This window comes from Pinus tabuliformis, chromosome X (assembly GCF_031772625.1).
Source record: "Pinus tabuliformis cultivar Carrire ecotype Pingquan chromosome X, CPIR1, whole genome shotgun sequence".
Lineage (NCBI taxonomy): Eukaryota > Viridiplantae > Streptophyta > Pinopsida > Pinales > Pinaceae > Pinus > Pinus tabuliformis.
This window is the reverse complement of record NC_142308.1, coordinates 1,408,717,805-1,408,744,293: the sequence shown is the minus strand read 5'-3', so window position 1 is coordinate 1,408,744,293 and position 26,489 is coordinate 1,408,717,805.

Here is a 26,489-nt window from a genome sequence, read left to right as displayed (position 1 = left end):
AGAAAAATTGAACTCATTCATTTGGATTTATGTGGTCCAATGCTTGTTCCTTCTGAAAATGGAAATATATATATGATGAGATTTATTGATGACTACACCAGAATGCGTTAGGTTTATTTATTGAAGAACAAATCTGATGCTTCCCAAACATTCAAGAACTTTCATACATGGATTGAAAATGATGCACAAACTCATATTTGCTCCATTCACACTGATAATGCAAAAGAATACACTTCAAATGAATTTGAAAACTATATTCTCCAACATGGGATCAAACATCAAATAACTGTGCCTTATAATCCCCAACAGAACGGAGTAACTGAAAGAATGAATAGGAAATCTTAGATATGGTGCACTCCATGATGTTTTTCAAAAATGTAAAATTGATGTTTTTGGCTGATGCAGTTCTATGTGATGTATATGTAAATAATAGATGTCAATCTAATGCTATTAGAAACAAGATTCCTTATGAAATGTGGTATGGGGAGATTCTTTGGGTAAAGCATCTCATCGTCTTTGATTCCACATGTTATGCCTTGATACCAAAGGTACATAGAAATAAACTTGGTGCAAGAAGTCGTAAGTGTATCTTCCTAGTGTATTCAAACACCTCTAAAGCATATTGTCTCTATGATGAAGTCAATAAAAAGTTTATTGTATCTAGAGATGTAATCTTTCTTGAATCATCCAAAACTAACAATGTTGTTTAGTGGCAACTTGATCGCTTGGATAGATTCGCAAATGAAAAATAATTTCAAGAATTTGATAACAAGATTCCACATATTGAAGGGGGGATTCCTATATTAGATCAACCTGTCGAATCTTCTTATGAAGCACTCTCTCCCCTATGTGAAACTCCAACAACAGATGATACTTTGAGTGATGTGATTAACAGAATTGGATGACTCAATCTTGATTCAGTCCCAACTATTATAGACATTTTTGGGCACTACAACCCCAAGCATGAAATGTCCATAAACCAAGGGCTCCTAAGTCCCTAAAAGTGTTGTTCTAACCCCTAAAGGAACAAGGTCAACAGATTACAGCTTCTCCCAGAAGTTCTCCATGAAAAACTTCTCAGAATTAGTCAAAACAGGATCATTTCAGCTGCTCCACTGGCCAAGTGCGTTGCATCTCACCTAAATACACTGTGTGGGTGCGTTGCATTTCAAAAATCCCTTCTATGGGGTGCGATGTGTGAGAAATGACAAATGGTAGTGTCATTCCACGAGGTGGAGTGATCCGGATTTAAACAGGAACGCAACAAATTATAGAGATAACCATATACACAAAGATGCAGCGGAAATAATACTTCATTTCATTAATGGAAAATACTGAAATATGCTTACAACCAGAAATGGAAATAAACCAGCTAGGGCGATGGTAGCTTATCTCTGAGAAGAGATGTGGTGGCTACATGCCTCTGAACTGTGTTACAATGAGGCTTGAAGGCCTATTTATTGTTGAGAAACAATGGAAAACCCTTAACATTCCAAAACCTAACCCTAGAAGATGAAACACCAAACTGTGGGCCCCGTTTGGTTAAATTGGTACACCAACTTCCCAGGGTCATAACTTTGGCATACGATCTCCGTTTGACGCGTACAATAGCTCGTTAGAAATATCTATCCGAGCACTGCCACTTTGGGAGGCGACATGGGTCCAGATTTCCCAAAAAAACGTAGTTTAGGGCCTCAAAACGGCTCTGGATGTTTAGGACCTGAAAAACTCCTAAAAATAGTCAGTTGTGCTACAATTAAGGAAACTGAAAATGCTGAGAGAAACAATGGTGGGGGTCCAGGTGGACTTGGCAGGTGGCCACCAATATCCACCTGGATCATTCCTCCCCCCTTAGGAAGCAATGGTCCCCATTGCGTTGAGTTCCTCCATGAGATGAGGAAACTTTTGGTGAATTTGTTCCCTATTGAGCCACTTGCCCTGCTGAAGGAGTTGGCCTGCTTTGAAAACTCGATACAGTTGGATATTCTGTTGGCGAGTGTTCTTGATCTGTGTGTCCATGATCCGATCAGTTGCAGCTTGTTCCATGCAATCTGGATTTAATTCTGTGGGTGTGAGCTGTTCTGCAATGTCGGATGTGTCTAGCAATGGTGGAAAGTATGGCCGAAGGCAGTCCACATTGAACACTGGGTGCAGGCCAAGGAATGGGGGAATGCTGAGCTCAAATGCATTGTCTCCCATAGCCTTAGTAATGGTGTAAGGACCATATCGGAGTGGTCTCAGTTTTCGATAGGCTCCAGTAAGGCGTTCCTTTTGCAAATGCAACCAGACTTTGTCACCCACCTGAAACTTGTGTGGCACCCGATGTTGATCATGTCGCTACTTGTACTTGGCATTTGATTTCTCCAGAATGTCATGGACCTGCTGGCAAATATGTTGGATGCGCTCAATGAAGCTGGTGGCCTTATCTGTTTCAGACTGGACATGAGCTGAATTTATGTGAGTAGCTGCAAGTGGCATGGCCACATGAATGGGGCATAGTGGTTGGAATCCCAAACCCACCTGAAAAGGGCTATGGCCAGTGGAGCTCTGAAGAGCTTGGTTGTAGCTGTGCTGAACATAGGGGAGGCTCTTGTCCCATGTGCGTGGATGCTTTGAGTTATACATGCACAGAATGTGCACAATCATCCTATTGACAACCTCCGTCTGGCCATCAGTTTGAGGATGGAAGGCTGTGGACTTCGTGAGTTTGGTGTCCAGCATTGACCAGAGACTAGACCAAAATGTGCTAAGAAACCGACTATCCCGATCTGAGATGATAGACTCTGGGATCCCAAAGTGCACCCACACTCGTTCAAAGAAGAGTTTAGTAGTGGCTTCTACTGTGATATTCTTCTTGCAGGCCGCCATAATGGCCATCTTCGAGAACCTGTCGACGACCACAAAAACATAGTCATTTCCATGCTTAGTGGAAGGAAGGTCTGACATGTAATCCATGGAGATGGATTCCCAAGGTTGACTAGGGGTAGGCAACGGGGTATAGAGGCCGTGCTTCTTGATGGTCGGTTTGGCAATGGCACAGGCAGTACATAATCTGATGTACGTCCCAACATCCTGTCGAAGATTCGGCCAATAGAAATAATTTTGTAGTACTGCCATTGTTTTCTCGACCCCGTAATGACTAGTAGCCCGACTGTAGTGGGCTTCCCAAATCATCCTGGCATGCTCGCTTGAAGGAACATAAAGGTGACCCAGGTGGCATAACAGGGCATCTTGGAGGTAAAAATCTGGAATATGCCGACCCTCCAAGAGTGTTGGTATGTGTGGCCGAATTCTGGGTCACTTTTGTAGAGAAGTGGCCAATCAGAAGTCTCGTGCCCACAAGAGTTGAGCACGGTGGTTAACGCCATGATCGGTGGTCGACTGAGGCAATTTGCAACATTATTGGTGCTGCCCTTCTTATACTTGATATTCAAGTGGAACTGTTGCAGGTATGTAGACCACTTCTGATGGCGATCATTCTGCAATTTCCCTTGGGTCTGTATGAACTGCAGAGGTCGGTGGTCTATGTGGATGATCGTTTCCTTCCCCAAAATGTAATGCTTTATTGTCGGTAGGCATGTACAATGGAATACATCTCTTTATCATAAGTGGGGTACTTCCACACTGTGTCTAAAAGTGTTTCACTGTGATATGCCACTGGATGTCCATGTTGAGTAAGGATTGCCCCAATAGCATAGTCAGAGGCATCTGTCTCGACCTCAAATGGTTGTTGTAAATCTGGTAACGCGAGCACTGGTGTCATGCAGAGGCGATCCTTCAACTCCATGAAAGCCTTCTGTTGAGATTCAGACCAAAAGAATTTTGCTTTCACCCCTCCCTTGGTGACTTGACTCAAGGGCCAAGTAATATGAGAAAACACCAACACAAACCTGCGGTAGAAGTTGGCAAGACCTAGAAAGCTGCGGAGCTCTGTTAGAGTGGTTGGAGATGGCCAATCCCGAATGACTTGGATCTTGGCTGGATCGGCATGCACCCCCTGTTCATCAATGATGTATCCCAGATACTGAACCTGGGTCATGCCAAAAGTGCATTTCTCCAAATTGGCACATAGCTTGTGTTGCCGCAGTGTTTGGAGAACCTGTCGGATGTGGTGGAGGTGCTCTTCCCAACTCTGGCTGAAGATCAGAATGTCATCCAAGTATACTTCTACAAAGGAGTTGGTGAATGGCCGCAAGATGTCATCCATTAGCCTCATGAAGGTTGCAAGAGCATTCGTCAATCCGAAAGGCATAACCAACCATTCGAAAAGGCCCTCCTTGGATTTGAAGGCAGTCTTCCACACATCAGAGGGTTCGATTGGTACCTAGTGATATCCTGACTTCAGATCGATCTTGCTGAAATATTTCGCCCCTTTTAGTTGGTCCAGGAGGTCATCAGTCCGCAAGATCGGGTACCTATTACAGACAGTGATCTTGTTCAGTGCCCGATAGTTAATACAAAGTCTCCACGTCCCATCCTTCTTCTGTACCAACACGATCGGCCTCCCACAAGGTGATGAACTCGGACGGATGTGACCTTTCTGCAGGAGCTCCTGAATCTGCCTCTTGATTTCATTGTTCTCCAGAACGGAGCGCCGATAAATTGGTCCATTGGGTAGCAACGCACCTGGGGTCAGATCGATGGAGTGCTTGACCTGACAGTGCAGAGGAACCCCTGCAGTGGAGGTGAAGATGTCCTCGTACTCCTCCACAACCTTGTCCATCTGTAGTTGTTGTGCAGAGGGACCCCGTCTGCAGGCTGCGGCCACCGTCTTCTTCTTTCCTTGAGGGAATATCATCAGGAAAACAAATTTCCTGGTTTTGGAAATGATCTTACTGCATTGCTTTCCAGTAATTAAAGAGATGGCGGTAGGTGGTGCTACCTCTGGTATCCTGTACAACTTATTTCCCAATGTAATAATAACAGCACGGGGTCTTGATTCATACACAACATGTCGCTTCCACAAGTATGGCTGTCCTAATAATACATCACAAACTTCAAGGGGAGCAATGTCACACAATACCTCATCCGTGAAGGGCTTGATGTTGTATGGAAGGTGACACTGCTGGCTCACGCGAAGATCTCGTCCTTGGTGAAGCCACCCAATGGTGTATGGTTGTGGATGTGCTGTGGTCGGTAAGCCCAACCGCTTCACGACCTCTGCCGAAATGAGGTTCTTTTGACTCCCGCTATCAACAATGAACTGTATCGGGGAGCCCTTTACCCACATCTGGGAGTGGAAGAGACACTCCTCCTCCTCTGTATCTTCGGGTTCATTTTTCTGGATCTTAGCGGTTGCAACAGTGGTGTTGGGATCTGCATCAATGATCTGCTTGCCTTTGTCATTCCCCTTATCGGACTCTGACTCAGAGTTGGAACATGCATCTGATTCTGAAACCTTTAGCTCAGCCACCAGTGACTGCTTGGCCTGACACTCACTTGTGTTGTGAGTGGAGGTCTTATAGAACTCACACCATTTTCCCGTGTCCTTTTTCGGCTTCGCGGCGCTGTTCTTTGCTTGCAGCTTTGGCGGGTTGTCTTGCGCTGTCCCACCTTGGCTTTTTCCTTTGTTCTGTGGTTTAGGGGCACCTTTCCCCTGCTTTGGATTCACAGATCCAAAGTCTCGCTTCTTTTGTTTAAACTTCTGCTCGACCTTGACAGCATATCGGTATCCTGCGCCAAGCGAGGAGATGTTCAGGAATTATATTTCTTCTTGGATGTACTTGTGCAGGAAACCAAGGTATTTGAGTGTCAAATGTTGCTCTGAATCCTTGATACCCAACTTTGTGCGAAGGGTATGGAAAAGATTGGTGAACTCCGGCACGTCTTGGTCCCTTCCCTGTCGCAGTGTGGTCCACTTTATGTATTCATCCTCATAGCTTCCGATAGGGTAGTACTGCTCCTTGATGGCCTCCCGAAATGAATTCCAGGTGGGTGCGGCTAAAAATAGTGAGCCAGAACTTTCATCCTTCTGCTCGCAATAGGTTTCCCACCAGTCCTTGACATGGGGGGCTGCTTTGAGAAGAGCGAAAACAATCTTTTCCCGACTCGAAAATTCATGAACAGAAAAATAACCCTCTAGCAGATTTAACCATTTATCTATGGCATCTTCGTCTATCTGACCCTTGAATATGGGGATTTCAAAATTAACTTGTACCTTAAAGGGCGTGGCATTTCCAAAGTAGCTACTGGAAGCCGATGCGTCACTTTTGGGTAGCCGCTGAAGGATCTGGGCAAAGCTGTCCATCATCGCGTTCCGTTGTCACTCGAGGGCTTCTTCGAGCAAGATTTTGATGGGATCTCCTGCCCCCTCATCTTTCTTCTCATCCGCCATGGGAGGCCGTCGGGATTTGCGAGGCTGGTCTTGCAAAGGTTCGACCAGTTCAGGCCCTAACTCCTTATATCCCGACCTTGTTGGGGATATGCAAAGAAAAATAGAGAAAAAGCAGACCGCTCTGATACCAGTGATCCGGATTTAAACAAGAACACAACAAATTACAGAGATAACCATATACACAAAGATGCAGCGGAAATAATACTTCATTTCATTAATGGAAAATACTGAAATATGCTTACAACCAGAAATGGAAATAAACCAGCTAGGGCGATGGTAGCTTATCTCTGAGAAGAGATGTGGTGGCTACATGCCTCTGAACTGTGTTACAATGAGGCTTGAAGGCCTATTTATTGCTGAGAAACAATGGAAAACCCTTAACATTCCAAAACCTAACCCTAGAAGATGAAACGCCAAACTGTGGGCCTCGTTTGGGTAAATTGGTACACCAACTTCCCAGGGTCGTAACTTTGGCATACGATCTTCGTTTGATGCGTACAATAGCTCGTTAGAAAGATCTATCCGATTTGCCCCAGATTTCCCAAAAAACGTCGTTTAGGGCCCTAAAACGGCTCTGGAAGTTCAGGACCCGAAAAATTGCTAAAAATAGTAAGTTGTGCTACAATTAAGGAAACTGAAAATGCCGAGAGAAACAATGGTGGGGGTCCAGGTGGACTTGGCAGGTGGCCACCAATATCCACCTGGATCATGGAGAGGCAATGGAAGCTTCCAGAAACTTCTCCTGTGACACTTGCCTCTCTGAATTCGACCAAGGATGAGTAAGAGATCATCAATCTCCAAGTGGAGGCAAGAACTATCAGAGGGAAGACACTAATCAAATCATGAGCTGACTCATCTCCATTACATATATCTATATATGGATCTCTCATCCCAGAGATCCAGAGGCTGTAATTTTGCATATTGTAAGGAATTGATGTTGGTTTCTTGGGACAAACATCAGATTGTTGGGTGATCTAAGCTTTGTATAAGGTGAAGAGGGGCTTCTTTGTTGAGAGGTTGATGCTGGGTCAGAAAAACTGGTTGTAACTCCTCTTGGATCTTTCTTGTTTATCAATAAAAGCTATTTTAGTTTTCCTCCATACTCTTATGTCACTGATATTTGTTGCATTTGTATGGTCAATTTACATCTGATCCTAGATTGTTTATGATTATAGATCCATGTCTTTGTATAGTGCCATGGTACTGTCATCTTACAGGTACTTTGTGAAGCTGGGCGTGCAAGGGAGCATGTAGCGAAAGACTATCAAAGAAGAGAGGAATCAAATCAGGAGATTAGCGCAAGAGAGAGGTGGGTCTTCTTGTTCCTCTCTATTTATAATTCATAAAGGAAAAACGAAAGTAGCTTTACTCTGTTTGTTTCTAAGGCAGCTGTCACACCTTAGTGGGATAGAGCAGTTCTATATAGACACTTTTCCCTGTAACAAAATGGCGACTCCACTGGGGAGAAATTAGTTTGTTTGTTTATCATTCTTTGTTGTCTATTTCATAAACTTACAGGTAGCATTCGAACTACATTTGCCATAGCAAATGAAAAGTAGATAACTGCTACTTCAATCCATCTACTGGATCTGTTTATGATTTAAACAACTGATTCACAAACTCTCTTATTGCCCTTCTGATAGCTCTTAGATCCTCCTTAGATCTACCCCTGATTGTTGCATTACTGATTACCTTTTGCTCGGCCAAAACCCATGAACTGAACTGTAAACTGTGACCCGGAACCCAAACGGAGTCTCGTTTCTGGCCCAACGCAGGTACTGTTCAGAGAATCTGAACTTCAGTGCACTTCCCGAGTGGAGAAGGTGCGCTGCATTTCAAATTCTCTGTGTTGCAGGTGCGCTGATTAGACTAGGCTTTGTGCAGTGTTGGTTTCTGTGATCCATTCTTTCCAGTTCTATTCCTGAATTTTGCTGCCTGTGATCAGTATATGTATGTTTGAAACCCCTTTTCCTTGCTGTTATTCTGCCTCCTTTGTCAAAAGAATTGTAAATGTTTTTGTGTGTTTTTTGAGTCATTTTCAGTTCTCCTTTGCAAAAGTAGCATAATCATACTATCGTCCTTTGATTTGAAACTGTCGCAAGTGTCGATTTCAATCGTAGGAAAGAGTTTGATTGCTGTTGATGGTCGATTATCCTGTTACTATTGTTTTTGGTCTAAATTTGTAATTTTCAAGTGTCAAGAACAAGTATTCATTTCAAAATCGTAAGGTGTTGTGATCGTCTCCATTTTTTATTTCGAAAAGAAACTTGTTGATGTTTGTCGCTTGAAAAGAAATTCAGATTTGTGCATCAACTTTCTTCTTATCATTCATATACTAAGAAAGTCGAAAACAAATACATGCATGTGCATTTGCATTTAGACAGTCTAATTGCTTTGATTTAGGAAAAGTGCATTTAGAGTGTGCTCTTTGATCTTTGTGAAAAGATTCTGTCTTTCTTTCCTTAGTAGCTAGGACTTTCATTGCACAAAGAAGATAAAAAGATTGTTTATCATCTTAGATTGCATTTTAGGAATTACATCTACATCTCGCGGTCAACCTGAAAGGCAAACTTCATAAACAAGATCAACTATAAAATAAATTCAATGAATCTAACAACGCTTCGGAACTTAACGCACAACATTTAGAAGTCTAGGCTAGAGACGTATTCCGGCATCGTAAAGCCTAGTAACTGTTGTTCTCACTAATGGTTGGGTGATTCCTCCACTTTGAGACGATAAGTGCCAGTACGGACTTGTGCTCCCACGTAAGTCGAGTATATTTTGGGAGACCCCAATAGGCTTAATCCTTCATCCATAGGAAGCCATGTCTGCCGCCCTATCGATCGCAATGCACTGAACACAGCATTCGGGAAGATTGACTGCCGTACCGTAAAAAGTATTCTGCAGTTTTGCGATTGGTTTGGTAATCCCTCTACCTAGATTTCCAGAGCAGTCCCTTTCGTTCCTTTTCAGGTGTTGGAAATAATACTGAGAGGGGAGGTGAATCAGTATTATCAGAAAAAAAATTTCATTTTATGCTCAGAAACATATACGCTACTTCAGTTAAGTGAAACAGCGTGTACACGCTACTGTGTCTAAAGAAACCAACGTATAACAAGAAAACTTATGATTCAGTAGCTTATCTTCAGTAAATGCATCAGGACATTATTAACCATGATAGTAAAACAGGTGCAGTATAACAGAACAGATCATCACACAGAAAACACACACATGAACACCATGATATAAGGTGGAAACCCAATGTGGGTGAAAACCACCTGCTGCAAGTCGTCTCTATCTTTCTTTAATATGAAACTTCAGTTTACAATCTTTTGTACTGGTGCAGCCTTATACCAGTACGCAGGCTACAACCTGCTGAAGGCTTCAACCTTCTCTCGTTCTCCAAACTTCCTTGGAAGGGAGCTCCAACCCCCTTTGCTCTTGTACTAGCTAAGATACTAGTACGTAGGTGCTGGCCTACAATATTCTTTCCTTCAGGTACCACTTTTCATACATTTTCAGACTGGATATTCCTGAAGCACAACATTACAATCTGAATACCACAATTCATTCAACTTTCATAGCAGATTACAAAACAACCAACAATCACTGAACCACTGAAACCCTGTCAAACCCAGTCACCAGAACACAGAGCAGACTACAGAACTCTGCAATAACAGTCAGACCCAGCTACAACCCAAAAATAAAGCTCCAAAAGATATACGCTACTTCAATGAAGGCAACCCGCGTGTACACGCGGTTTTACCGAAGACAACTTGCGTACAGATCTAAAAATAATTTTTCATAACTTGCAGCTGTACCAGATATCCGTTATACCGAGAACATAACATTGCGTCAGTATGCAGATCTAGAAACACGCATAATCAACCATATAAAGATAGTTCATTTCAAACCATTTGATCCCGATCTCTCCTTAGATCTTGTTCTCCATCAATCGATGAGATCTCTCCTTAGCTCAGATCAAGCAATACATCATCAACCAATAACCTGCGTACTGGATCTAATACTTCATCAGATATTCAAGACTTTTCAGATGCACTTGCCTAATGATTTCCTTCTCCTTATATAGCCTTAGGCCTTGTTCAATACCAAGGGCCAAAACCATAGAAATCCAATACAACTAACTTCAAAACTAGGGATCAACACGTCCGTCGAGACACCAAGGTCCAAAACCATAGGCACAACTTCCAAGGAATAACCGCCATCGACCAAAGATAAGTTTTCCACATACACGCACTTTTACTGAAGCCAACTAGCGTGTACACCCGACTTGGTATATAGAGAACCTGCGTATACACGACTTGGTATATAGTGAACCTGCTTGTATACGCGACTTGGTATATAGTGAACCAGCGTGTATATATTTTTCTTCATACTTGTAGACTGATCATCAATTCCTTGCTGCTATCCTTCTGCACTATGATTTGTCATCAGTGTGATTTGCCATCATGGACAACACTTGTCTCATAATGCCAACAATCTCCCCCTTTGGACTTGATGGCAACAACACCAAATCAAGTCACTCTCCCCCTTTGTCATCAAGGGCAAAGGGCTGTGCTCCCCCTGAGTACATGCTGATATCTTTGCTTGGCTGTGCTGAAACATGCTCTCTCTGACTGTAGGCAAGATCTGCAAAAGATGTTCTTCAAAAGAACCAAGACTTATACACCATAAGGGACCTTCCTATTACCAAAAGACTCAATACATACATCCATACTCCCAACCAAGAGGGGATACATCAGAAACAACCAATTATATTACATCATTCATCCCAGGCATAGTGGGGAAACCAACATAGGCCGTTACATGACCTTGACACCATAAAAGAGATATCACAGAAGAGATACATGACATAGAGACAACAAATCTAGACCAAGACTTATGAAAGTCACAAGCAACATCTGATACACATCTTTTAGATCAGCAACCAAGATTTCCTTCTAAGCTCCTTCTCCTGAAACCAACAACAGTTTTGTACTAGAACCAAAAGCATCTAAATGCCAACAATGCTTTATGAGACTTTAAGCTGCTCCCCCTGAACCTGTGCCTGCTGCTCCCCCTGAACCTGTGCCTGCTGCACCCCCTGAAACTGTGCCTGAAGAATTCTGGCATACCCATCTCAGACCTTCTCCAACCGGAGTCTGCCCTTGCTGTTCAGAACTCCATATACGCGACTTCTCCTGCAGAAAACAGCGTATGCACGCGGATATGCTTTCTGCAATACGCGTACACCATACACGCGACTTTCCCAGCATAAATCGGCGTATATAAGCGGATATCCCTTACGTAACTTGCGTATACCAAATTTTCTGTAGAACAGACAAGCTTCAATAGCAAGATGAAGCATCAAAAACTCCCAGCTTTTGTCTGAGATATTCAAAAGTTTCCCTGGGCAGTGGTTTTGTGAGAATATCAGCAACTTGTTCCTTAGAAGGAACATACTCCAACTTGACCTTCTGCTCAAGCACTTGTTCCCGAAGAAAATGGTACTTGATTGGTATGTGCTTGGTCTTTGAGTGCATGACTGGATTCTTTGAAATGTTGATTGCACTTGTATTATCACATAAGATAGAGACTGATGAAGTGCAAGTGATTTGAAAATCCTACAAGGTCTGCATCATCCAAAGAAGTTGTGTGCAACAAGATGCCGCAGCCACATATTCTGCTTCAGCTGTAGATAAGGCAATCGAACTCTGTTTCTTGCTGAACCAAGATACTAATCTGGAGCCCATAAAGAATGCACCACCACTTGTGCTCTTCCTGTCATCCACGCTTCCGGCCCAATTTGCATCTGTATAAGCATGAAGTGTGAGATCTGTATCTCTAGGATACCATAATCCATAATTTTGTGTCCCTTGAAGATATTTGAAAATTCTCTTCACTACCTGAAGATGAGTCTCCTTTGGATTTGCCTGAAATCTCCCAACTATTCCGACTGCATGCATGATGTCTGGTCAGGTACCTGTCAAATAAAGCAAACTCCCAATCATGGATCTATAAGTTGGTTGATGAACTGCTGTTGATTCATCATTTGCACTGAGGCTGCATCCTGTAACCATGAGTGTACATACTGGCTTTGAATCTTCCATGCCATACTCCTTCAAGATCTGCTTGAGGTACTTGGTTTGAGACAAGAAGATGCCTCCTTCATTTTGTTGGATTTGCAATCCAAGAAAGTATGTCAATTCTCCAAATAGTGACATTTCGAATTCTTTCTGCATAACCAAGGCAAAGTTTTGACTCATAGTCTCTTCATTGCTGCCAAAGATAATATCATCTACATAAACAACAAGTATTAGCAATTTGTTATTTTCAACTTTTATATAGAGATTTCTATCTACTGATCCTTTTGAAAATCCTTGTTGGTGAAGATATTTGTCCAATCGATAGTACCAAGCCCTTGGAGCTTGTTTGAGACCATAGAGAGCCTTTTTCAATCTGCATACAAGGTTTGGATCATTCCCAAGAATGAAACCATTTGGCTGCTCAATATATACTTCTTCTTCTAAGTCTCCATTCAGAAAGGCTGATTTCACGTCCATTTGAAATACCTTGAAGTTTTGAAAGCTTGAGAGAGCAAGGAACATTCGGATGGCCTCAAGTCTTGCAACAGGAGCAAAGGTCTCTTCAAAATCTATTCCTTCTTGCTGTGCATACCCTTTACAAACAAATTTGGCCTTGTTTCTAATTACTTCTCCATTTTCATTCAATTTATTTTTGAAGACCCATTTTGTCCCTATGACATTCTTATCTTTTGGTCTAGGAACCAATTCCCAAGTGTTGTTCTTTTCGATCTGCTCAAGTTCTTCATCCATTGCTTTGACCCAACATTCATCTTTGCATGCCTCTTTCACATTTTGTGGTTCAGTGGAAGAGAGTAATGCCAAATAGCTTGAAGCTTCTGCAATTCTTCTTCTTGTTTGTATTCCTGCTTCTTTCTGCCCCACAATCTGAGATTCTGGATGATTCTTTTGAACATATCTGGATGGAGTCTTCTCTTCTATTCTTGTCTGCTCCTCTGGTTCTTCTTAAGGTTCTTCTTCTTCTTGAGGTTCTTCTTCTTCATCATTCTACCTTTGAGGGTAGCCTTCATCTTCTTCAATGTCTTCATGATGAACTTGCCTAGGAATATATCCCTTCTCATCAACCACTACATCAATGCTGTCAACAATTCTGCCAAGTCTTTTATTGTAGCACTTGTATGCTTTGCTATGTGGAGAATAACCAAGAAGAATGCCTTCATCTGCTCTTGGTTCAAATTTGCCAAGTTGCTCATCAGTATTCTTAATATAACATTTGCTCCCAAAGATTTTGAAGTGTTTCACCGAAGGAGTATCACCACTCCAGAGCTCATGAGGTGTTTGAGTGTTGTTTACTCGGACATTTGTTTTGTTAAGAATAATAACCGCAGCATGTGCAGCTTCACCCCAGAAAGTTGCGGGAGTACCTGATTCATCAAGCATAGCACGAGCCATTTGTTGGATTGTTCTGTTCATTCTTTCCACCACCCCATTTTGCTGAGGAGTTCTAGCTATAGAGAATTCTCTTCTTATCCCATGTTCTTCACAGAAATCGAAAAATTCGTTTGAGGTAAACTCCCCACCTCTGTCAGATCTGAGGCACTTAATTTTGTGTCTTGATTCATTTTCAACCAAGGCTTTGAAGGATTTGAATTTTTCTAATGCTTCATCTTTGTGCTTCATAAGCCCTAACCAGACAAACCTGGAGAAATCGTCAATGAATAATATCAAATATTCTTCTCCCCGAGGTGTCCTTTTCCTAAATGGACCGCATACATCTGTATGGACTAGCTCAAGAGGTATGCTGGCTGATCCTTCCTTCTCTGGAAAGTTAGTTCTGGTTTGCTTCCCAAACTGACAAGATTTGCATATAGTGTTGTCTGGAATTTTGATATCTGGAAGACCACGAACTGCCTGATATTTGCATGCTTTCCTTATTTTTGAAAAGCTTAGATGCCCCAACCTCTGATGCCATAGCCAGTGTTCATCATTCTTGCTCAAATAGCATTGTTGTGGTCCTTCTTCAAATATGTATAGATTATTTGGAGTCCTTCTTCCTTTGATCACTGTTTTACCTGTATCAAGATCACGAACACAACATCCATTTGATCTAAATATTACCTTCGTTCCTTGATCGCACATTTGACTGACACTTAGAAGATTATGCTTCAATCCATCAACATACAAAACATTTCCAGCTTTGACCTTCTCTTTCAATGGAGCAACACCTTTTCCTTTTATGGCTGCAGAGATATCGTTTCCAAAAGAAACTTTCTTCCCCTTTTCTAATGCGGTATATGACTCAAGTTTTTCTTTGTCACCTGTCATATGCTTCGAACATCCGCTGTCAATGTACCATAGACTTTCTTGACCTTCTGCATAAAAGGCTATCCCACATCTTTCTGGTTACGGTTCCTTTATTCTCCATGTTCTCACATTTGAGGTTTGTTCCTTCTGAGTTGTCTTCCGGAACCTGCTCCTGCATTCAGAGTCTTCATGACCAAAGTTATTACAAATAGAGCATTCAATTTCATTTTCAAGAACCGAAAAGTTGTTATAAGTCCTTTTCATGGTTCCAGTCATTCTCACTTGCTTTTGAGCTTCTCTAGTCATGATTGTCTTGTAGGCAACACATTGAGCTGCTTTGTGACCGAAGTTATGGCAAGAAAAGCATTGGCCATTAAAGAAACTTCTGCGATAATCAAATCTATCATCCAACCGATTGTAGCTTCTATTCACATTCATTCTTGGAGCAAATTGGGAAGATTTTACCTGTGGCTGATTGTAGCTTCTGTTTGTCCTTAAGGCAGTTTGTTCCCGAATTTCTTGATGGTCTTTATTTGTTCTTGAGGTAAACTGTCCTTGATTCACCTGATGACTTTTATTTGGCCTTTGCTCGCTTCTCCTCGCTGCATCAAGATAACTTTTAGAGGTAGAGGCTTGAGATGTTTCTCCATTATATCCAAGACCTGTCTTGATCATAGGAGATCGCTGCACATTGATAATCTCATCCAAGGTTTCAGATCCTTTAACAAATTTAAGATTAATCGCTTTTGTTTTCTCAATCTCCTTTCTAAGACAAACAATCTCACATTCCAATTTTTCAAGATGTTTTTCCTTTTCAACTAGTTGACATTGTAGAGAATCAATAATAACACTCTTCTCTTCTAAGCAAACTTTGAGATCTTTCATTTCTTCACAAAAGCCTTCTACATCTATAGCATCCACGTAGTCATCATCTTCAAAAGCCATTAAAAGTTTATATCTATTACCTTGTTCATCTTCATCACTATTTGAAAGACCATCACTATCTTCATGAGTGTAATAGCTTTTCTTCTTTTCATTTTGTTTCTTGTTCCATTTAACAGGTTCCTTTCCCTTGTCATTCTTATCTTTGTGAGGACATCTGGTAGCATAATGACCTACTCTTCCACAAGAAAAGCATTTAAAAGGTAACTTACCTCTGAACCTTCCAGAACCCCTTTGAAGATTTCTGACAAAATTTGATTCTTCTTCTTCAGCTTCTGACATGTGACTTGCTTCATAATAATCTCCTTTGCCTGAAGCCTTGAAAGCAGCTTCTCTTCTGTCTGATGGACCTCCCTTTCTCATTTCATAAGCAGTTAGAATTCCATGAAGCTGAGACATAGTAAGAATTCGTAGATTTTCCTTTTCTTCTATTGCAGACACTTTAGATTCAAATTTGGGGGACAATGATCTTAGAACCTTTTCAACCACAATAGCCTCTTTTATTTCTTCACCCAAGTTTTTCATGCAATTAACAATCTCATCAACTCTAAGGAAATAGTTAGCCACACATTCATCATTATACATTATGAGAGTCTCATACTTAATCCTGAGAGTTTGAAGTTTAGCACGCTTTACCTGTTCGTCTCCTTCATAGCTCGTGACAATCTTGTCCCATATTTCTTTTGCAGACTTATAGTGCATTACCTTCATGAATTCCTATTGGGATATACATCCCAATAGAGTACTGACTGCTTTCGCATTTGTTTCATATTTCTTTTTCTCGCCTACATCTATAGGAGTAGCTGAAGGGAAAGTGTGGCCTGTCTCTACGATGTCCCAAACTTCTGTACCAAGAGATTGAAGATAGGTAGTAACTCTTACCTTCCAATAATTGAAGTTTGTCCCATCAAAAACCGGTGGCCTGATTGATGCTTCTCTCTCGTAGTTGCTCACGATGAACAATCTACCTTCAAGCGATCAAGCTTCTCTGAAGGACCTGCTCTGATACCAATTGTTGGAAATAATACTGAGAGGGGGGGTGAATCAGTATTATCAGAAAAACTTTTTCATTTTATGCTCAGAAACATATACACTACTTCAGTTAAGTGAAACAGCGTGTACACGCTACTGTGTCTAAAGAAACCAGCGTATAACAAGAAAACTTATGATTCAATAGCTTATCTTCAGTAAATGCATCAGGACATTATTAACCATGATAGTAAAACAGGTGCAGTATAACAGAACAGATCATCACACAGAAAACACACACATGAACACCATGATATAAGGTGGAAACCCAATGTGGGTGAAAACCACCTACTGCAAGTCGTCTCTATCTTTCTTTAATATGAAACTTCAGTTTACAATCGTTTGTACTGGTGCAGCCTTATACCAGTACGCAGGCTACAACCTGCTGAAGGCTTCAACCTTCTCTCGTTCTCCAAACTTCCTTGGAAGGGAGCTCCAACCCCCTTTGCTCTTGTACTAGCTAAGATACTAGTACGTAGGTGCTGGCCTACAATCTTCTTTCCTTCAGGTACCACTTTTCATACATTTTCAGACTGGATATTCCTGAAGCACAACATTACAATCTGGAGACCAAAATTCATTCAACTTTCATAGCAGATTACAAAACAACCAACAATCACTGAACCACTGAAACCCTGTCAAACCCAGTCACCAGAACACAGAGCAGACTACATAACTCTGCAATAACAACCAGACCCAGCTACAACCCAAAAATCAAGCTCCAAAAGATATACGCTACTTCAATGAAGGCAACCCGCGTATACACGCGGTTTTACCGAAGACAACCTGCGTACAGATCTAAAAATAATTTTTCATAACTTGCAGCTGTACCAGATATCCGTTATACCCAGAACATAACATTGCGTCAGTATGCAGATCTAGAAACACGCATAATCAACCATATAAAGATAGTTCATTTCAAACCATTTGATCCCGATCGCTCCTTAGATCTTGTTCTCCATCAACCGATGAGATCTCTCCTTAGCTCAGATCAAGCAATACATCATCAACCAATAACCTGCGTACTGGATCTAATACTTCATCAGATATTCAAGACTTTTCAGATGCACTTGCCTGATGATTTCCTTCTCCTTATATATCCTTAGGCCTTGTTCAATACCAAGAGCCAAAACCATAGAAATCCAATACCATTAACTTCAAAACTAGGGATCAACATGTCCGTCGAGACACCAAGGTCCAAAACCATAGGCACAACTTCCAAGGAATAACCGCCATGGACCAAAGATAAGTTTTCCACATACACACGCTTTTACTGAAGCCAACCAGCGTGTACACGCGACTTGGTATATAGAGAACCTGCGTATACGCGACTTGGTATATAGTGAACCTGCTTGTATACGTGACTTGGTATATAGTGAACCAGCGTGTATATATTTTTCTTCATACTTGTAGACTGATCATCAATTCCTTGCTGCTATCCTTCTGCACTATGATTTTTCATCAGTGTGATTTGCCATCAAGGACAACACTTGTCTCATAATGCCAACATCAGGCTCTTTAACAGAAAAGGTCCATCTAAGCACTTGTCACTTCAGGCTCATTAAAAATCGAAGGAGACTAGAGTCATCTTTTGTTTTTTCTCGACTCTTAAAAATTGAAAAAACAAGTTGTGTCAAAGCGTCTAAAATTTATTTTAAATGGAATATTCATTACCCCTTTCCTACGTTGATCTTGGGTTGAGAAAATGGAATCCACCAACCAAGGAATTCCCCTTCGAGGAAATCCTAGTCCCTTCTCCTCTTGGGGAGATGTTGGTGCACCCCATATGGCCACATTGTCGCTTCCAGGACTGACAATCGGCTTGCCTGTATGGCTCTTCCCAACCTCTGTCGTTCAGAACACCACAATTCCTGAACAATCGAATCAGCAACTAGACGAGTCTAGAGTTACCCACCAACCTTCTACTTCCTCTAATTCTTCCTCTCCTCCTTCCTCTTCGCTTGGTGGGGCTGGTAAAGCCAAAATTCAAGTACCTGAGAAGAAGAAGGAAAAGAAGAAGAAAGAGAAGAAGAGGAAGGGGCCAAAAGCGAATGGGGGGAAACGAGTGTCGTCTAGCGAAAATCCACACACTGCACCAACCAGGCCTAAATCGCCATGTGTCATTTGCAAAGGAGACCACTATCATAGCGATTGTCCTTGTATCCCTTGGATCTTAAGGGACTGGTCTCCTCATTTGCACAACCCGGTGTCGTCAACCTCCGATGATCATGTTGAAAACACACCATCAACTAGTGAAAGTGAAGCCCCAGGACAAAAAGGAAAATATAGATTTCCTTGTAAACTGTGTGAAGGCGATCATGCCGTCGATCGTTGTCCCTTCTTAGATGAGGCTAAAAGAGTTTTGGACGATCATCCGGTTTCACCGTTACGACTTCCTCCTGGATATAAAAAACTCTTGTCGAGTCCGTCACTACTTGAAAATCCGACTAGCCTACTCAGGTGGTCGGCTGAAGCATCTATCATTGAAGATAAACCATCTGAACCCATACCAGACGAAAGTCAAAAGGTCTAGGCGGCAGTTGACCCGGTCTTGCCTTCAGAGGTTCCACCTTCAGATGATACAGTCACCGAAGAGAATGAGGATGACATCGTCCAAATTCTTTTCATAAGCACAGACTCCAATGAACGTGGGGGAAATTTACTCGTTCCTTTACCGCAGGAAGGAAGTTCGTCAGATTCATACCCGGCCGTCTATTCGGTCCCACCTCCAAGCAACCTAGTTGTCTACTTCGACTGGAATCAACTAGGCAGACCCCGTTTACTAGCTAGTATACCATTCCGAATCATTGGTCAAATATATAGAATGGTTATGGCTGGTATCATCATAGATGAAGGGGCTTCTGTGAGTATCCTTTCCTCGACTGCTTGGAAAGCGCTTGGTTCGCCATTGCTTTTGCCTGAGATGAGGAATCTAACAGGCTTTGATAAAGGAACTAGTCGACCGTTAGGGATCCTTCCCAATGTGCCCATAACATTGAGAGGAAAAACCGTTCACATGAACGTAATGGTAGTTCAAGGACCCCTGGATTACAATCTACTCCTTGGACGAGACTATATTTATTTCATGGGAGCAATTGTCTCCTCACTCTTTAGAGTAATGTGTTTTCCGCATGAAGGAAGAGTGGTCAAGCTCGTAGACTAGCTTTCATTCCCCAACTCACGCATAGCAAATAGTCATATACCATCCCTAAATGGTCTTTTCACGCAAGAAATGTCTCAATCCCTAGTCCGCCCACCCGATGAGCGCGAGTGATTCGGGGGACATGACTGAAACCCAGGGGGCATGCATCCTGGTCTGCTTCGGCAGAAAAACTGCGTGTATAGGGTAGGTTTCCGCGAGAAAATATGACTAGTCTGTACTCTCGTCCGTGATTGGAAGAGGGGGTTATTCTGGAATAAGATTCTCGTGTCAAAGTTATGTGGGTTGGTAGGCATTGCCACCCACCTTTGTTTATTCCGATAAACATCACCAAAGAAGTGTTTTGTTTATGCCGTAAATAGAACAATCTTTAGTAACCTGTAAGAGGTAGACCTATCCCGGTAAAACAAATGTTTTGACGGAAAGAAGAAGAGGTAACCTTGAAACTCTGTTTTATACATGGGGGCATGCAAACCTTTTTGCATGCAAGCAAAGAGCGATCATTTATCTGTTTTTTGGATTGGTCGTTTCCTAACTTGCATAAAGAAAGGATGTGGGGAAAAACTCTAAAAATTGCCGTTTTATATGAGACATTCTTGTCACACGACTGGATTAATCAAGCAATTTTAGCGCGGACTTCATGCTCATTAAAAAATAAACATAAGCAATGAGCACATGTTCCCCCAGAGTTTAAGCTCATTAAAAAATGAACCAATTTCCGGTAAATAACCATCGTGAATGTAATACTTCAGCCTTTAAAGCCTTGGTTGTGTTTGTGCCGTCACCTCCACTTTTGCATTGGCCGATCATTCACCTCCATTTGATTGTTTACCCATTTTGAGGAACAACTACGAAGAGTGATCTCACTAGCCATCCTTGTAACACTGCCGTGATTGGAAAATTCCAAACCTTAACTAGAATCAGTTGCTACCCGTTTTATCACTCGTTCCTCAAAAGACGAGTCTCCTTTAAGCTCTTTTCAACTGACTCGTAAAATATGAAAAGATTACCGAGCCATTGGCCTCTCCAGCTCATTAAAGGGACCGGAAGTGCTATCCCTCCTCTAAATTTTAATCTTTTTGGACCTGAAGGATTATTACACAAAAATATTGAGCGCTTGTTTTGTTCGGTTCGTTAAAACTATCGAAAATTCATCCCTTCTGTATTGTTTTATACTTTTTCGGACTTAAGGGATTAGATGATGAAAAAGGAATTTTGGAGTTTCCTTTACGTTCCTTTTCAGACTCTCTAAAATTGAAAAGGACCGAGTTATCTTTGTCATTAAACTCGTTAAAATTTTAATAGTGACAAACTTGTCTATAGACAAGAACGAGTTTCACTATCACTAGGCTCGTTAAAACATAGCGATGGGTTTGCCCGAAGGGAAAATTATAGAACAAGCATATGTTATCCTCCTCAAGCTTGATAAAAGTAAAGAGGTACTGGTCAGCAATGACTGGGGAAAATTGGGAAGAAAACTTGAAGAAACTTTGTTGGTAGCAAGTCACTCTTGAACATGACACTTTCACTTCGCATCCAAGTCAGGTTGGGTTGTTTCATTCACCGGTCACATCACCATGGTCCCATCACACCATCCACATTTGGGGTAATGCTACCAATCCGTCATGTCAGTGTCGCCGATATGTTCAAGAGAAGTCATTCAGAGAATTCACCTGTGTCTCACCCACTACAATACATTTATACTCCATTCTTTCATGACCGCCACCCTAAACTTTATATCACTAGATCATTTTCACCTCCATTAAAATCATTTGCTCCATTCCATGTCACTGATGTGGGATTCATTAAGGCCCTCCTATGATGGATCACTTCTTGTCTACATCAGCTCATTATCCAAGAAGTTGATCTAGGAACACCCCATTCAGTACTTTGAAGCTTGCTTGCCTCAATGGCAAGTTTCTCACTTCCGGCGACAGGTTTACATCAATGACCTTCGACCGAAAGATTTTGCATTGTGTTCGACGCCAAGTCCTTTATTCACACCACATGAATTGTACTGCAGTACCTTGAGCGTCATTATCATTATCGGTGATTCCTCTCGCGCTTGTTAACAACTTACATCATTGGCTGGTAATCAAGCGATGTCTTTCCATGTTCGACTTCAGAACATTTCTCACATGGATAGGCTTGTACTTCGAGTGAATATTGAACGAGATTGAAGACCCCAGATCTAGTTTCATCCATCCGAGCTGCGATATACATTCAGGAAAATAAAAACATCAAATGTACATCATGGTTGTACAGATAATCATCCAATCAAAGGGATGATGGCTCTATGAGAATCATCAGTCTTTACTCGGACGATTGTCTGTCCTATGTACATGAAAATGAATTTATAAAGCTGAGCATGGGAATGCCTGCCTCAGCTAGATCATGAAAATATTATGAAGATAATGTATTGTATTCTATCTTATTACAGGTCTCCTCCCAGCATTGAAAGAACTTCGGATCCTCATAATAAAGCATTTCACCCGACATCAAAAGATTAACGACCTCATGCTTTAGGGGGAAACTGTCATAGACATTTTTGGGCACTACAACCCCAAGCATGAAATGTCCATAAACCAAGGGCTCCTAAGTACCTAAAAGTGTTGTTCTAACCCCTAAAGGAACAAGGTCAACAGATTACAGCTTCTCCCAGAAGTTCTCCATGAAAAACTGCTCAGAATTAGTCAAAATAGGATCATTTCAGCTGCTCCACTGGCCAAGTGCGTTGCATCTCACCTAAACACACTGTGTGGGTCCGTTGAATTTCAAAAATCCCTTCTATTGGGTGCGATGGGTGAGAAATGACAAATGGCAGTGTCATTCCGCGAGGTGGAGAGGCAATGGAAGCTTCCAGAAACTTCTCCTGTGACACTTGCCTCTCTGAATTCGACCAAGGATGAGTAAGAGATCATCAATCTCCAAGTGGAGGCAAGAACTATCAGAGGGAAGACACTAATCAAATCATGAGCTGACTCATCTCCATTACATATATCTATATATGGATCTCTCATCCCAGAGATCCAGAGGCTGTAATTTTGCATATTGTAAGGAATTGATGTTGGTTTCTTGGGACAAACATCAGATTGTTGGGTGATCTAAGCTTTGTATAAGGTGAAGAGGGGCTTCTTTGTTGAGAGGTTGATGCTGGGTCAGAAAAACTGGTTGTAACTCCTCTTGGATCTTTCTTGTTTATCAATAAAAGCTATTTTAGTTTTCCTCCATACTCTTATGTCACTGATATTTGTTGCATTTGTATGGTCAATTTACATCTGATCCTAGATTGTTTATGATTATAGATCCATGTCTTTGTATAGTGCCATGGTACTGTCATCTTACAGGTACTTTGTGAAGCTGGGCGTGCAAGGGAGCATGTAGCGAAAGACTATCAAAGAAGAGAGGAATCAAATCAGGAGATTAGCGCAAGAGAGAGGTGGGTCTTCTTGTTCCTCTCTATTTATAATTCATAAAGGAAAAACGAAAGTAGCTTTACTCTGTTTGTTTCTAAGGCAGCTGTCACACCTTAGTGGGATAGAGCAGTTCTATATAGACACTTTTCCCTGCAACGCAAACTCAATCAACAGAGTAGCTTGGACCATCTGGGAAAGGTCCCCCAAACTGGCTGTCAACGACACTTGAAAGTGTTCATCCTGATGAGGTTGGAAAGACAAGAAATAGAAGTTCAAACCATGAAGATGGAGCTGATGTAGATGACTATGATTCACCTATTGATGTGGATGTTTCTTATGATTGTGAATTGAATTTGTCTACAGATTTTGAACCAACTTCCTTCAAAGAAGTTGCTTCTCATGATGAATGGAATGAAGAAATGCAAAAGGAGTATGATGCCTTAATAAAGAATGGCACTTGGAAGCTAGTTGATCCTCCAATGGGAACCAAACCAATTGGCTACAAGTGGGTCTACAAGAACAAGTATAAAGCTGATGGCTCACTTGACAAGCACAAAGCTAGGCTTGTGGCAAAAGGTTTTGCACAAAAGGAAGGGGTCGATTATGAGGAGACATTTTTCCCCACAACAAAAATGGTTATCATTCAGACACTCTTTTCCCTAGTAGCTCAGAACAGTTGGAAAGTCCATCAAATGGATGTAAACACTGTTTTCTTGAATGGAGATCTAAAAGAAAATGTTTTTATGTCCCAGCCTGAAAGACTTGTTGTGAAGGGGCCTGAACACAAAGTATGAAAACTTGTGAAATCCTTGTATGGCCTCAAACAAGCACCGCGAGACTGGTAAGAAAAACTAACTAAGCATCTTCTGAAACTCAATTTCAAACATTATGATCTTGATGACGCAACTTTGTTTGTTAAGAAGGTTGGAAAAACAATTGTATATCTTGTGGTATATGTAGATGATCTTTTGATGATAGTGAACAATGAGAGCTACATTGAATCCATAAAGAAGGAATTGAGGAAAGGTTTTGAAATGACTGATTTGGGCTATGTTCATTACTATCTTGGTATTGAAGTAACTCAACATTCAGAGTCCATATTCCTTTCTCAAACTAAGTACATTGGAGGTCTGTTCAATAGGTTTGGCATGACTGAATGCAATCCGCTGACTACTCCAACGGAACAAAACTTAAAGCTCACATCCATTGAAGGAAAAGAATTTCAGGATGCGACAAAGTATAGACAGCTTGTAGGAACTCTCAACTACCTAACTAATACCAGACCAAACATTTCATTTGTTTTTGGAATCCTCTCCGAGTTTATGAAAATGCCTTGTGAGGGACATTGGTCTACTGAAAAAAGAGTTCTAAAGTACTTGAAGGGAACTCGAGACTTTGGAATCAAGTATACACAGGCGAACAACTTCAGCTTGATTAGATGCTCTGATTCAAACTTCGATGGAGATAAAGAAACTGGGGTATCTACTTCAGGATATTCTATGAGTCTTGGATCAGGAGTTGTCTCCTAGAGATCATGCAAAAAATGACTTCCAACATATTCCACAATAGAGGCAGAATATGTGGAAGTAGCTAAGGCAATAAAAGAAATTATGTGGCTCAAGAAAATTCTTGAAGATTTGCAAGTAAAAGTAGTATAATCGACTCCACCCGTGATTGACAATACCTCAGCAATAGAGTTAGCTAAGAAGCTGTTGAAGCCCCAAAAATCGGGTCGACAACAAGGGGGATACTCGCCCAGTCCGGACCTTGGTTGGCAGCTCCTTATCTGCTTGGTATAGTGGGTCCGACTGGGGATAATGGGACCAGTTTCCCAATCTATGGGTGTGTGTGTGTAGAATTGGATGTTGTTGAATCTAACAGTAACTATCTAAGCTATTCTAATTCAAACTTTAATCTAATTCTATGCTATTGTAATCTAATAAAAACAACACATCTAATCTATGCGAACTCGGGATGTAACTCATTTATTATGCGATCTAAAGAGATTTCAAATAACAACTGGTAATAAAGATCATTCAGCGATTATAAGAAAGGAAATCAATTAATATGAACTATTTCGCATAAAAAGTTAGGCAAAACAGTTGTGAACAGCATATCGCATAATAAGCTATTCATACATTAAACATAAATAAATAGCTACCACCGTACAAAAGTGCCAAATGGTAACTCAAGCATTCATGCAATAACATATAAACAACTAAAAACTGTATATCACTTTAACATATAAGCAGAAATGGTCAAGAGATAAAAGTACCATTTATGACTGGTCCTACTCATAAGCTTTAAGGAATAATGATTTATCTCTCCTTGCTCTAACATATACTAAGAGTAAAGAAGTGCAACATCAGTAGCAGATATCAAATGCAAACATCAATAAATCTTGATCATTCATTCACCAAAACCTCCCATAAGGGTGCAAAAGTGCATGTTTTGAGGACAAGTTTTTGATAAATTTCTGGACCCTTCTCTAAATGCATGAGAAGGGTTTAAATACTACTAACTAAATAACTTAATTACATAGATTCAGGATACGGTTTAAATGACCACCCTTTTTCTAAGGAAAATTATTTCTAAAAATTAAATCTAATATCTAACTATTTCTACATTTTCTCCTTAATGTTGCGAGCATTCAATATTTGCCTTAGTAGAGTCGACTGACTGTCTTCCGCTTTTGTTTTAGCTAAGCAAACAGAAATGGCAAGCACTGGCACCATTTTTTCAGCAAAATAGAAGATATACTTGAGAATCATCTTCTGGCTATGTGGATTTACTGTGTATGCTCAGTAATAATCCAAATTCCACTTGGTTATCCCTCTAATTGCCTCTGCCTTTGCTTTCTTGCGTTTCCGGGCTTATGAGTGACTAAGCAGTTAGGGACTTTGCTTTTTGAGCAATTTTCTCAGTGATGCGCGATTAGCGCCTAGGACATTGCCTCCGTTCTTTGATTCGGGCCTTTCTAGTGCGTTTTTCGCCTTTAGCGCCTTTTCCTTCACCGGGTATAAGCTTCAAAATTTTGTAAACATACTTCTTTTGTGAGCTTCTAACCTTGAGCGTTAAATCGCCTGTTGATATCAGCATTGTTCAACTACTCATTCAACCATGGCTTTGACTGACAGATTTGAAATCGATAGCTCAGCAGCACTCTGGAATTTGCAGCTCTGTTGTATGCGGTATCCATTCATGAGGGCATTTCTTCTCTGTTTCCGAGTATTGAAGCTTTACCCTTTTCCTTAATGGCT